Source organism: Daphnia pulicaria, chromosome 1 (genome assembly GCF_021234035.1).
Source record: "Daphnia pulicaria isolate SC F1-1A chromosome 1, SC_F0-13Bv2, whole genome shotgun sequence".
Taxonomy (NCBI): domain Eukaryota; kingdom Metazoa; phylum Arthropoda; class Branchiopoda; order Diplostraca; family Daphniidae; genus Daphnia; species Daphnia pulicaria.
The window spans coordinates 23,945,567-23,955,517 of NC_060913.1; positions in this window are offsets into that span (position 1 = coordinate 23,945,567).

Below are 9,951 nucleotides of genomic sequence, written 5' to 3' on the forward strand. Positions count from 1 at the left end.
ATAGGATGGGTGTACAGTTTCTTTTCGTCAACTAGTGCGGAAGAGGGAGTTGAGTCCTTATTGGGCTTGGCCTAGTTCCATCTCCATTGCATCGGTCCTCCCTGTATCAAGTTAATAAAAAAAAGAAAGAAAAATAACAAAACTGTATACACCGTATTGGAAATACAGTCCTGTTGCGCCATCAACCGTCACACACACAAATTCAACTAAATCTAAACGTGAATTTTGAAATGAATAAATGATGAGAGCTAGCGCATGTCAAACATCAAAGATCGAAGAGAGGCGAACCTCCAAAAAGAGACCAAACTTGAAAAGCTCAACTGAAATGTGATTGTGCATTAATCCAAATTAGATTTCCCATTTTTTTATTTCGATACCAATCATAAGGGATGGTGGAAGTACTACTCTTTCCTCACATGATCTGTCAACCGGTTTCCACGTACTAAAGCGCTTTTCTTAATCGAGTAATGACATTAATAAGTAATAACGTTGAGCAGTTCTTTCGTCACTACAATATTTCAGATATCCATTAAATTACCTGTAAGAATGACAGTTCCAGAGCTTTATCCTTTCGCTGTTTACTTCATTGCTGAATTCAAAAAGTAAATAGATCTCCTAACAGATGTTAACATATAACCCAAACTACTTTTCCATCTACGCAAATATCTTATTTACCTTTTTTGAGCCGAGGTGGCGTTAAGTGCACCAGTTGTTCCATTTCCAATCCGACATCTGGTCAGTACTTGCGGATTCACAATTGAGCCTTCCTTACACCTGCCAAAATACAATGAAAACATTTACTATATTTAACAAGAAATGTATAGCACGAAATAATAGAAAAGCCTTGGGAGGACCGACTATTTACATAATCCTATAGCACAACGCTGTTTCTACATCACTCTTGTTTCCCGGAAAGGTTAAATACTTGGTTACACAATGTTATACAACGCTCGTTATTATTATTCGGTGCAACCCATCGCGCGAGAGTGAACTCAAACTTGCCCATTAAAGAAAACTATGACGCGATATCTGAACCCGGCACTTGGAATTGAAATGAGAAGCAAATATTCTCAGATTCAACATGGAGCAAAGATCAAACAGAGACAAACACGAGCAAACGGGAGATTCGTCAAATGCCTCCCAGCAGAGGCCAAAGTTTTGATTGCCAAGAGCAGGACAATAAAGAACTGAACAGCAGCAGCGGAGCACATTACAGCGATTAAATTCCAGGAAACTATACGAATATTTGGGAGAGAATTTCTGGTATTGAAAAGGACCTTACGAAAATAGCTCGCCCAATGAACTGGGTCGCATAACAGGCTGAGCTGGTGTAGAGCAGTGCTACTAGCTACTTTTCCTCATGAGGAATGAAACTAATAGGACTGGCCTAAAATTCTAATAAGAAATAACGAAGGCATCACATTTCAAAAAGGTTCATATCACGGAGAAACCTAAAATTTATAACATACACCAATAAGAAATCACGAAGGCATCACATTTCAAAAAGGTTCATATCACGGAGAAACCTAAAATTTATAACATACACCACCAGGACAGCAAAGCGTATCCCACAACAAAGTGAGAATACAAATAAATGTGTATGATCACATTGTGGCCTAACGGCCTCAAGAACGGCCTAACGGCCTCAAGAACGGCCTAACAGCCTCAAGAACGGCCTAATGGCCTCAGCGGAGTACCTGTACCTGTACCTGTGAAAATAATTGGTGAACTGGCAAAGCAATCCTTCGACTACCTCCTGTACAACTTTGATAGTATCGTCGAATGCAGGGAACTGCAAAGTCAACTACACATTGATTTGCTCTTGAAACTCCTCGAGCATCCCAACCTCAATTGCAAAGTGGAAATTCAGATCCTTGAAATAGTCGATCGCTGGATTATCGATCAAAGTGACATCATTCCCGAGGACAGAGTGTTCAAGCTCTTCGCTTGCACTAAATTCCGAGTCTTGAGTGAGGACGATTTGAAGATTTGATGTACAATTTCAAGAGTGAAAGCTTCAACAGTTTAGTTAAACTTTCAAAAATCCACGAAGGACCTGTCAAAACTTCCGTTTATAAAGTCTGCACACTAGGTAAGATAACTAAGGTTTCATCTAATAGTAATTAAATTGATCTGAGTGATTTCTGTGCGGCAGGGTCTTCATCTTTGGTGGAGAGTACATGTTTGGCTACAGCAATTGGCAAAATTCCGTTTGGCGATGGGACAGTTTCAAAAACATCTGGAACATTGAAACATCTTAACACTGTAGTCATTAATTTGTTTTTAAATTTTTTTGCAAAACCTTTTTTCTCTCACAGGTTGTTGTCATCCAGACGGCACCATTCGCTTTGTGTCTACGAAGAATTCATCTATCTAATTGGTGGATACGGGAAACATAGGATCATATTGGATTCTGTTGACCGTTACGACACTTCAAATGCCAGTTAAATTACGGTAGAAATCTAAGAGTTTAATTTGGATTTGGTTTGGTTTTTAATGGATTTTAAATCAATTTCCAATGCAGACCTTAAAACACGTGTATATCGTTGCTGGAGGAATGACAAATAAAACTGCAAAAAATTTGCAATTCGTGGGAGAATGAGGTGAACAGACATAAGTTCAACACTGCTTATCTACGTCGTCGCCTAGCAGATTCACAAGCTTCTTTACACGAACTCAAACTAAAATTATTTATCACTTTATAATTTACATTTATCACTAAATTAAAAATTATTTCGAATGTAAAGGGGAAAAAAAATTCTGAAATATAAAGATTAAAAAAAAGGAAGACAAAATCTTTTGAAAAACCCAGTAATATCGGGAACATGTATTAGTCTTTTTGGAAACTGTGTAAAACACGACTTTTAGACAAAACGTTTCTTTAAGCATAAAAGAAAGAAGAGTTTTAATCTTCTTTATCTTCTTCTTCAATAATTGCCATACGGTTTTGAATTCCAATTATTTCTTCTTTTGTGAATTGTTTGTTTACATTGCTAAGATTGTTTCTCCCTCCGTCCAATCCATTTATAAACAGTCTGGCATAGCAATTTAGTCGTAGCTCAACAGTACATGGTAAACTCTAAAATCATCAAAATTTGTTTGTAATTATAATTTAAAAAAAAAATTGTAATTACTATAGAAATACCTGCTTCTCATTGAAGATTTTTAGCATATCTGCACCGTTTAGAGTAAATGGATTATGGTGCATTGCACCTGCAACAGTCTCGTTACCAACAAGGAAAAAGTGAACAATTGATTTGGGATTTGGATTCCCAAATCCTCAAAATCATTCAACATTTCAATCTGAAGACAATTAATTAGCTTTAATGCTGTAAATGTAATTTTTAATAAATTACATTTACCAAATTCGATGGTTTACAGGAAATCGATGACATTTTGGATGCTACCAAAGTGATAGATTCCAATCGTAGAACGAACGACGCAATTTGACTGGTATACGATATCAGCAAGTGGCATGTAAGTTACCTTTTTTTCATCTTTTAATGGATGAATGAGGGCTTTGTAACTAGCAAGACCACTTCCACTTGACCCAATTGGCGGCATTGATACTTGTACGTGAGTCGCGATAGTTGGCATCATCCTGAAAGGAATGTTGAATATTAATACTGAAGGCAGTCTTAATATTTTTTTTCGCCATTTACCTATTGGTAGTGTAAAAGTTTTTCAATTCGTTGTAAACGTTGCTGTGAATTACATGTTTTCGTGATTGTCTAGCAATCGCGAAAACAAAATTTATAGCTTTCGAAGTCGATGATGGCATTACAAATTCGCTCATGGGTTTTTTCATTTTCAATTTGTTAGTTGAATGATAACCGCCATGACATGAAGCGCACAAATCTTCGTTTTTGTTTTTAACACTGCGATCAACTTTTTCGAGACAACGTGAACAAGTTAGACCAGGTGGCAAACCATTCAAACGGTAATCCAAAAAATTTTCAATATTGCAACTAAGACTAGTTGCAATATTTAGTTCACTACCCAAGTGGGCAAATTTATCTTATATAATAATTCGTTGTCATTAACATCATGAACAAAGAATACTATTGTGTTTTTAATTACCTTTGATAATCTTTTGAAATTCTTCAAAGCAACCTACTTTTTCAATTCTCTGTTTTACCAGTTGTGGATACGACATGACCTTTTTGGTTAGACTAATTATCGAATAATTGTAATCGATTTTAACTATCGATCAATTACTACACGTATGTGGAGAACCAGTTGAGGTCAGATAAACTTTTATTGTGAAATAAAGTGTGCTGGCTTTGTGTTCTAGTTAGTTTCTTGAAATGGATTTAAAGGTCAACAATACAACTATTCTGGATGTGGAGGTATGTAATCCTTTTTAACATTTGTATGTTGTAATTAAAATAAGTGTGTGTTATTTTAATTAGATATCACAGAAATTTGAAAGTGTTGTTCGTGAAAAATATTTGAAGATTTACACTTTAAATCAGCAAATGCAATCAATGGATTACACGTGTGAAACTGGAATTGGTTGTTTTCGAAGAGAGTTATTGCTGATTGTTGAGATGATGATGATGTGGAAAGTCACGTGCAAAAAAGATGAATGATTATATATTAGAAAAGTGGAAGGTAAAATTTTCTATATTCATTTACATAAATCTCCCGAGATTTATGTAAATTTTTTGTTAAAATAGTTGTTTGTAATATGACATTTGTGAAATATTCTATGACTAGATGTTATTCATAGAGTGCCAAAGGCTGTTTTATCTGAAATCTGCCACAATGGTTCTGGCAAATAAGACACAAAAAATGGTCTTTCAAAAACAATTATTTCAGTTAAAAAAGGAAATAACTGAAATAAGATCCAATTTTCCTAATGCTATTACTGCAAATGTTCTTCGGTGAAAACAGAGGTATTGGAATTATTAGTGTATTGTACTGTTTTTGGTTGAAGCAAAACAATACCATCGATTGTTAACCGGACGGCCCATGAGATTCGTGAACATAGCACTCCAAAAATTTTCCTTTGTGATTGTTCGTGGAACCTTGGAAGCAAAATACTGCTAGATGAACACTTCTCTTGTTTCCACTCTAGTAGTGATGTAGAATGTCACACTTCTTCAGCACATCCTGCCTGGTAGGCTACCTTGTGGTGGCTTACTGGTGGCTTACTTTTTTAATTACTATTTCAAATTTTAAATACTAATTATCTTTTAAATAGTGATGAAGCAAAAAACGACGTCGGTCCGTTTTTTTCCCAAAGATCCAAAAGAATCGAATCAACTTCTAGATGAAACTTGTCAGAACAAACAGTACATTTTATAAATATTTGCTATTTCATTTCAAATAACAAATAATTTTTCGGTAGAATTACAGAAGCAGTTTCACAAGTGGAATACAGAGAATTAGTGATTGATATTGATGGACACGACCGCGTTAAAATTTTAAAGAATAAAGACATGGAGCTTTTGTTGAAGTATGTAAACCAAAGCAGTCCGGAATATCAATTTGAAGTACACATCATACGTGCAAATGGCTATTACATTGGATCGATCGAAAAACGCTGCGATCTTTACTTTGGGATGTTTTATCCTGGAAAGAACCCAGGGAAGGTTACTATTCAGGTTGTACTGCAACCAGAATAGTACTGATAATAGCAGCTAATCCAATAACACTAAATATTGCATTAGTAAGTGTAACGTACAATTTTTTACACAACTTTTCTCCATTAATTTATCAACAACGATATTGTAATAGTTACGTAAAACAACAACGACTCAACCTACCTCTGTAATACCATCAACATCAACGATGTAATATCTAGCTGCCAACCTCAATGGACTTTAATTTCCTATCAAAGTCATTCGTAATGGTTTGTCGGGAGAACATTTGTATTAACGTTTCTGTAAATTTAGAAAATAAATTAATTTTCTAAATTGCAAATCAATTCAATTTTTAATAAAATGAAATAACACAATGATTCAAGAAAATTCTATTAATGTAAAAGGAAAGGTTTAATAATCTAATTATATTTAATACAAAAAAGGCGACCAAATAATTTACTAAATGAATTAAAGATTAAAGCCTACGTGGGTATGTAGAATCAAATTTGACAACGTTGTAGATATGCGCAAAAAAAATTTTTGGCAGAAAAATATTCTCACGTAGAGTGCAATAGATTTCAGCTTTCGTAAAAGAACTTCTGTGGCGTACTGTTTTTTGGTTTCAAAGAAGAATCGAAATTAATATTTTTTTCCTTGTAGCGTCTTTTGCCACAACAGCATTTTGCAAACAAATCACATAGCATGGATGATACAAATTACTCGTCTCCAGTGTAATCACAGGTATTGAGTTTTACTTTTTCCCAAAACGTTGAAGTTTTGTTTGAATTAACATTGTTTTTATAACTTCACTTGTTGAATAACTTGTTTCGTGTCTAAATTGTATTGTTCACATCCTTTATTAAAAGTATTAATCTAACAATAACAATAATAAAACAATTGATCTCTATGACTCTACCTACACTTGGTTGGAGTCTGTTTGTTGCTGCCTGCCCTCTTCTGATCATGTATATTGTTTCATTTTGATACTTAATTCATTGAATCTTCTGATTTACACACAGAATGTATGTACGACAATGAAATGCCATCAATGGAGGATGTCAATTTCGATAAGAATGTATGTGATGAAAGCTGGAGATGGTGCGACGTGGAGGTTATGGACGATGTGGAGATAATGGGCGAATCTGCAAAGTCACCGCTACTAAATGACAGTTCTGCTCTGTATGTTATTCAAATGCCCAAACTAAACGCAAAATCAACATTAACAACATCTACGCCAATTATTTCATACAGAATGAAATCTTGTAAACCAGAACAAAAGGAATAAACCTCATCTACTACGGGAAAGGAGGCTCACAAAGCCAGCAGTTCAGCAAATTCACCATCAACTCCCCAGTCTAAGAAAAGGAAGTTTGATCCAGAACCAACCACTTCAGATGACATCTATGATGTGTTTGGAGGAAACACAAAACCGAAAAATTTCCATAAACGTGTCAGATCCTCCAAATTTTCACTCTCAGGCAATAAAAAAAGCCCTTTTACCAAGAAAACATATGTTAAACCAACAATAGTTACTGCAACAGAATATTTAATTACATTTTGTATTTGAAGTTTCACCAAAAACTACGCATAACTAATAACTAAACACATATCCATAACTACATAGAAGACTTTAATTTACAGCCAACGGTTTCATGCTGCATCTCAGTTGTGGATTGACAGAAAGGAAGGACAAAACAAATTTTGTTTTTTTTTTGTTTTTTTTTTCTAAAATCTCTTTTTAAACTACGTTCCAGTTCAAAGTGTTTATATTTAAAAAAGTCACCTTATATTTTTGTAATACAAACGCCATAAAAAAAAACTTGATATAAATGTATATTAATTTAATTTATACGTTGAACAGGCGCAGGCCTCCCGATTCGAGTTCGAGCACTGGCAATAATCCCATCGGCATGTTTCGTAGTATGATCTCGGGTCCACTACCTGCAAATATCAAAAAAAAATTATGAAAAGGAGGAAGTCTAGGCCTAAGGTTTGTTTATAGGGGAAAGTGGTACTAGTTACAAGGCTTCTCAATAGTAAAACAGCTTCTCAGCAGCCAAACGAACTCTGACAGAACGGAACTCCGTAATCCATGCAGCGGGACGCCTAGACTTTGAGTCCTTTCTTGACGTGATTGAAATTGTAAATTTCTTCCCAGTCATTCATCCGCTTTTCAGCCGGGCGATAACTGACGAATTCGCGATTGTACTTCATAGCCGGTTTTTTTCATTCTTATTTGTTCTTGCTAATGAGCTCCAATAGCCGCTGCCACAACCACAACATCTACAAGAAGAGCTGTCTCGCTGCTAATACTGTAGACAATCATACAAATAACGAGCGCTGCCGAGCCTAGTGTCGCCTGGAAGAACCCTACCACCAAATAAACGAACCCAACAGCCACCTATCAATATTGCACGGAACTGTGTTTGGCTTTTAGCCCAAATTTGGGGCAAGGAAGAAAGTGAAAGGTGGAAAGAAAGAGACCCCCTCCTCCAAAATAAAAAATAATGATATGAAGCCAAACACAGTTCCCCGCAATATTGATAGATGGCTTTTTGAAAAAAATCGCTGTTCGGATTTTTTTGCAGGATACTGTTCCATCAACAGATTAGTACACGTCTTTGCAGAAGGATAAATCTCGTCTGTGCGATCATCTGGTAGAAGTAGTCGCTCCATCACCATAAGCCTTGGTCCATCACCATGGACCTTGAAGCCTAATTTGCACATTGTTTTAATGGCAACGTTATATATAAACACTATAAATAAAACTACAAAAAATGAAAAAAAATAATTTTTTTGTCAATTTCTAATATCAATTAAATAAATTAAAATGTTACCATTTGTTGCTGTGAAAGAACTAACAGGTAGCTGCTCAGCTGCATCTGGAAGTTGTTCCTTTTGGCGGAAAATGTATCCAGGAACTTTTCCGCTGCGATAGAGGGTTTCAATCATTTTCAGATACGCATCTGTGACGGCGTAGTCCTTTATCGAATCTATGATGGTGATGTTGTATTCTGTAAAATAAAAATAAGACATTAATACCAAAAATGTACAAAATAAATTTAAAAAAAATATTTGAACATACTTAATCCATATGGGAGGTACACCAGCAGTGTACATGCATGCTGGTATCCTTTGGGATACGTAGACTCACTTTTTTTCCACAAGTTTTTTTTGATGAGTTTGTCCAATTCCACTTGAGCAACGTGGAAGTATACCCCCCCCCCCCCGGTTTTAGTGTTTCCATGATGAAAAGTTGGTACTTATCAAAATTTTTGCCAGGGAGATAATCCCTAAATGTGGAATAGAAAGATATATAGAATAACTAGAATAACGAACGACAAAATAAATATAACAAAATAAAAACGACAACATAATTATGACTAGAATTACTATAAAGACTAGAGAGATAGATATAATTTTTGATAAGTTATATAACAACTTACCGCCCACGGAAGGCGAGGGAATCTCCTGTTGAAAATTGGAAAAATTTCTTTCTCTCGTAACTGTCATAAGTTGAAACCATCTCTGTCATAACTTGAGCTGGTCTTGGAGAGTGACTCGAGTCCCAGCTATCGACTAAATATTTAATCTCACACTCTTTGTCAATCTTAGGAAAGAACTAAAATCCATCTAGTAATTCGAATATTTCTTAATTATCTAGATCTCTTCTTCAAATATTTAACTCAGACGCCCCACAGAAAAGGAGCTCAAGTTCGTCAGATAAAAATAGTTTTAAAGTTTCGTATGGGTAAAACACATTAAAAACCTGCTTTCAAAGCATGCATAGGCTTTTCACTCCACCGGCCAATATCCAGTAGGAAAACAAATTGATGAAGTAAATAAATTATGAATTTAAATCGTATTAATAACACAACAAGAGACAATCTTACCTCTAATAGTTATCCAAATTGTGAAGGGAGACGGGTTCTGTCGTTCCGTAGTTTTTTTAGTTCTATGACTACCAAACCGGGTAAGGTAAAATCATGGTTGACTGCCTCAACTACTTCCGTTAAGCCACGTAATATTCTTTCTCGGGTGACCGATGTCACAGTAGAATCATGGGCAAAATGGTCTCTTTCGTTTAAATGTGCAATGCATTAAAATTGCTTTGCCAACTCAGTTTACATTAATCGTCATGTGGGGAAAAGTACCTGGGGCAGCAAAGAAAAGTTGTCGGTGTGTGGACCCCTTTGAGCTAAGCCTTTTTCACTCGCAGTGAAAATAATGCAGTAAAAACTTGTACAACTAACTTAAGGTTAAGGTTTGTGTCCAAATAGTTGCTGAATTTACTTGGTAAACTTGCAGTATAACAGAATAGATAAGTGCAAATGTATAGCAAAAGTGATGTGGGAAAGTTTTG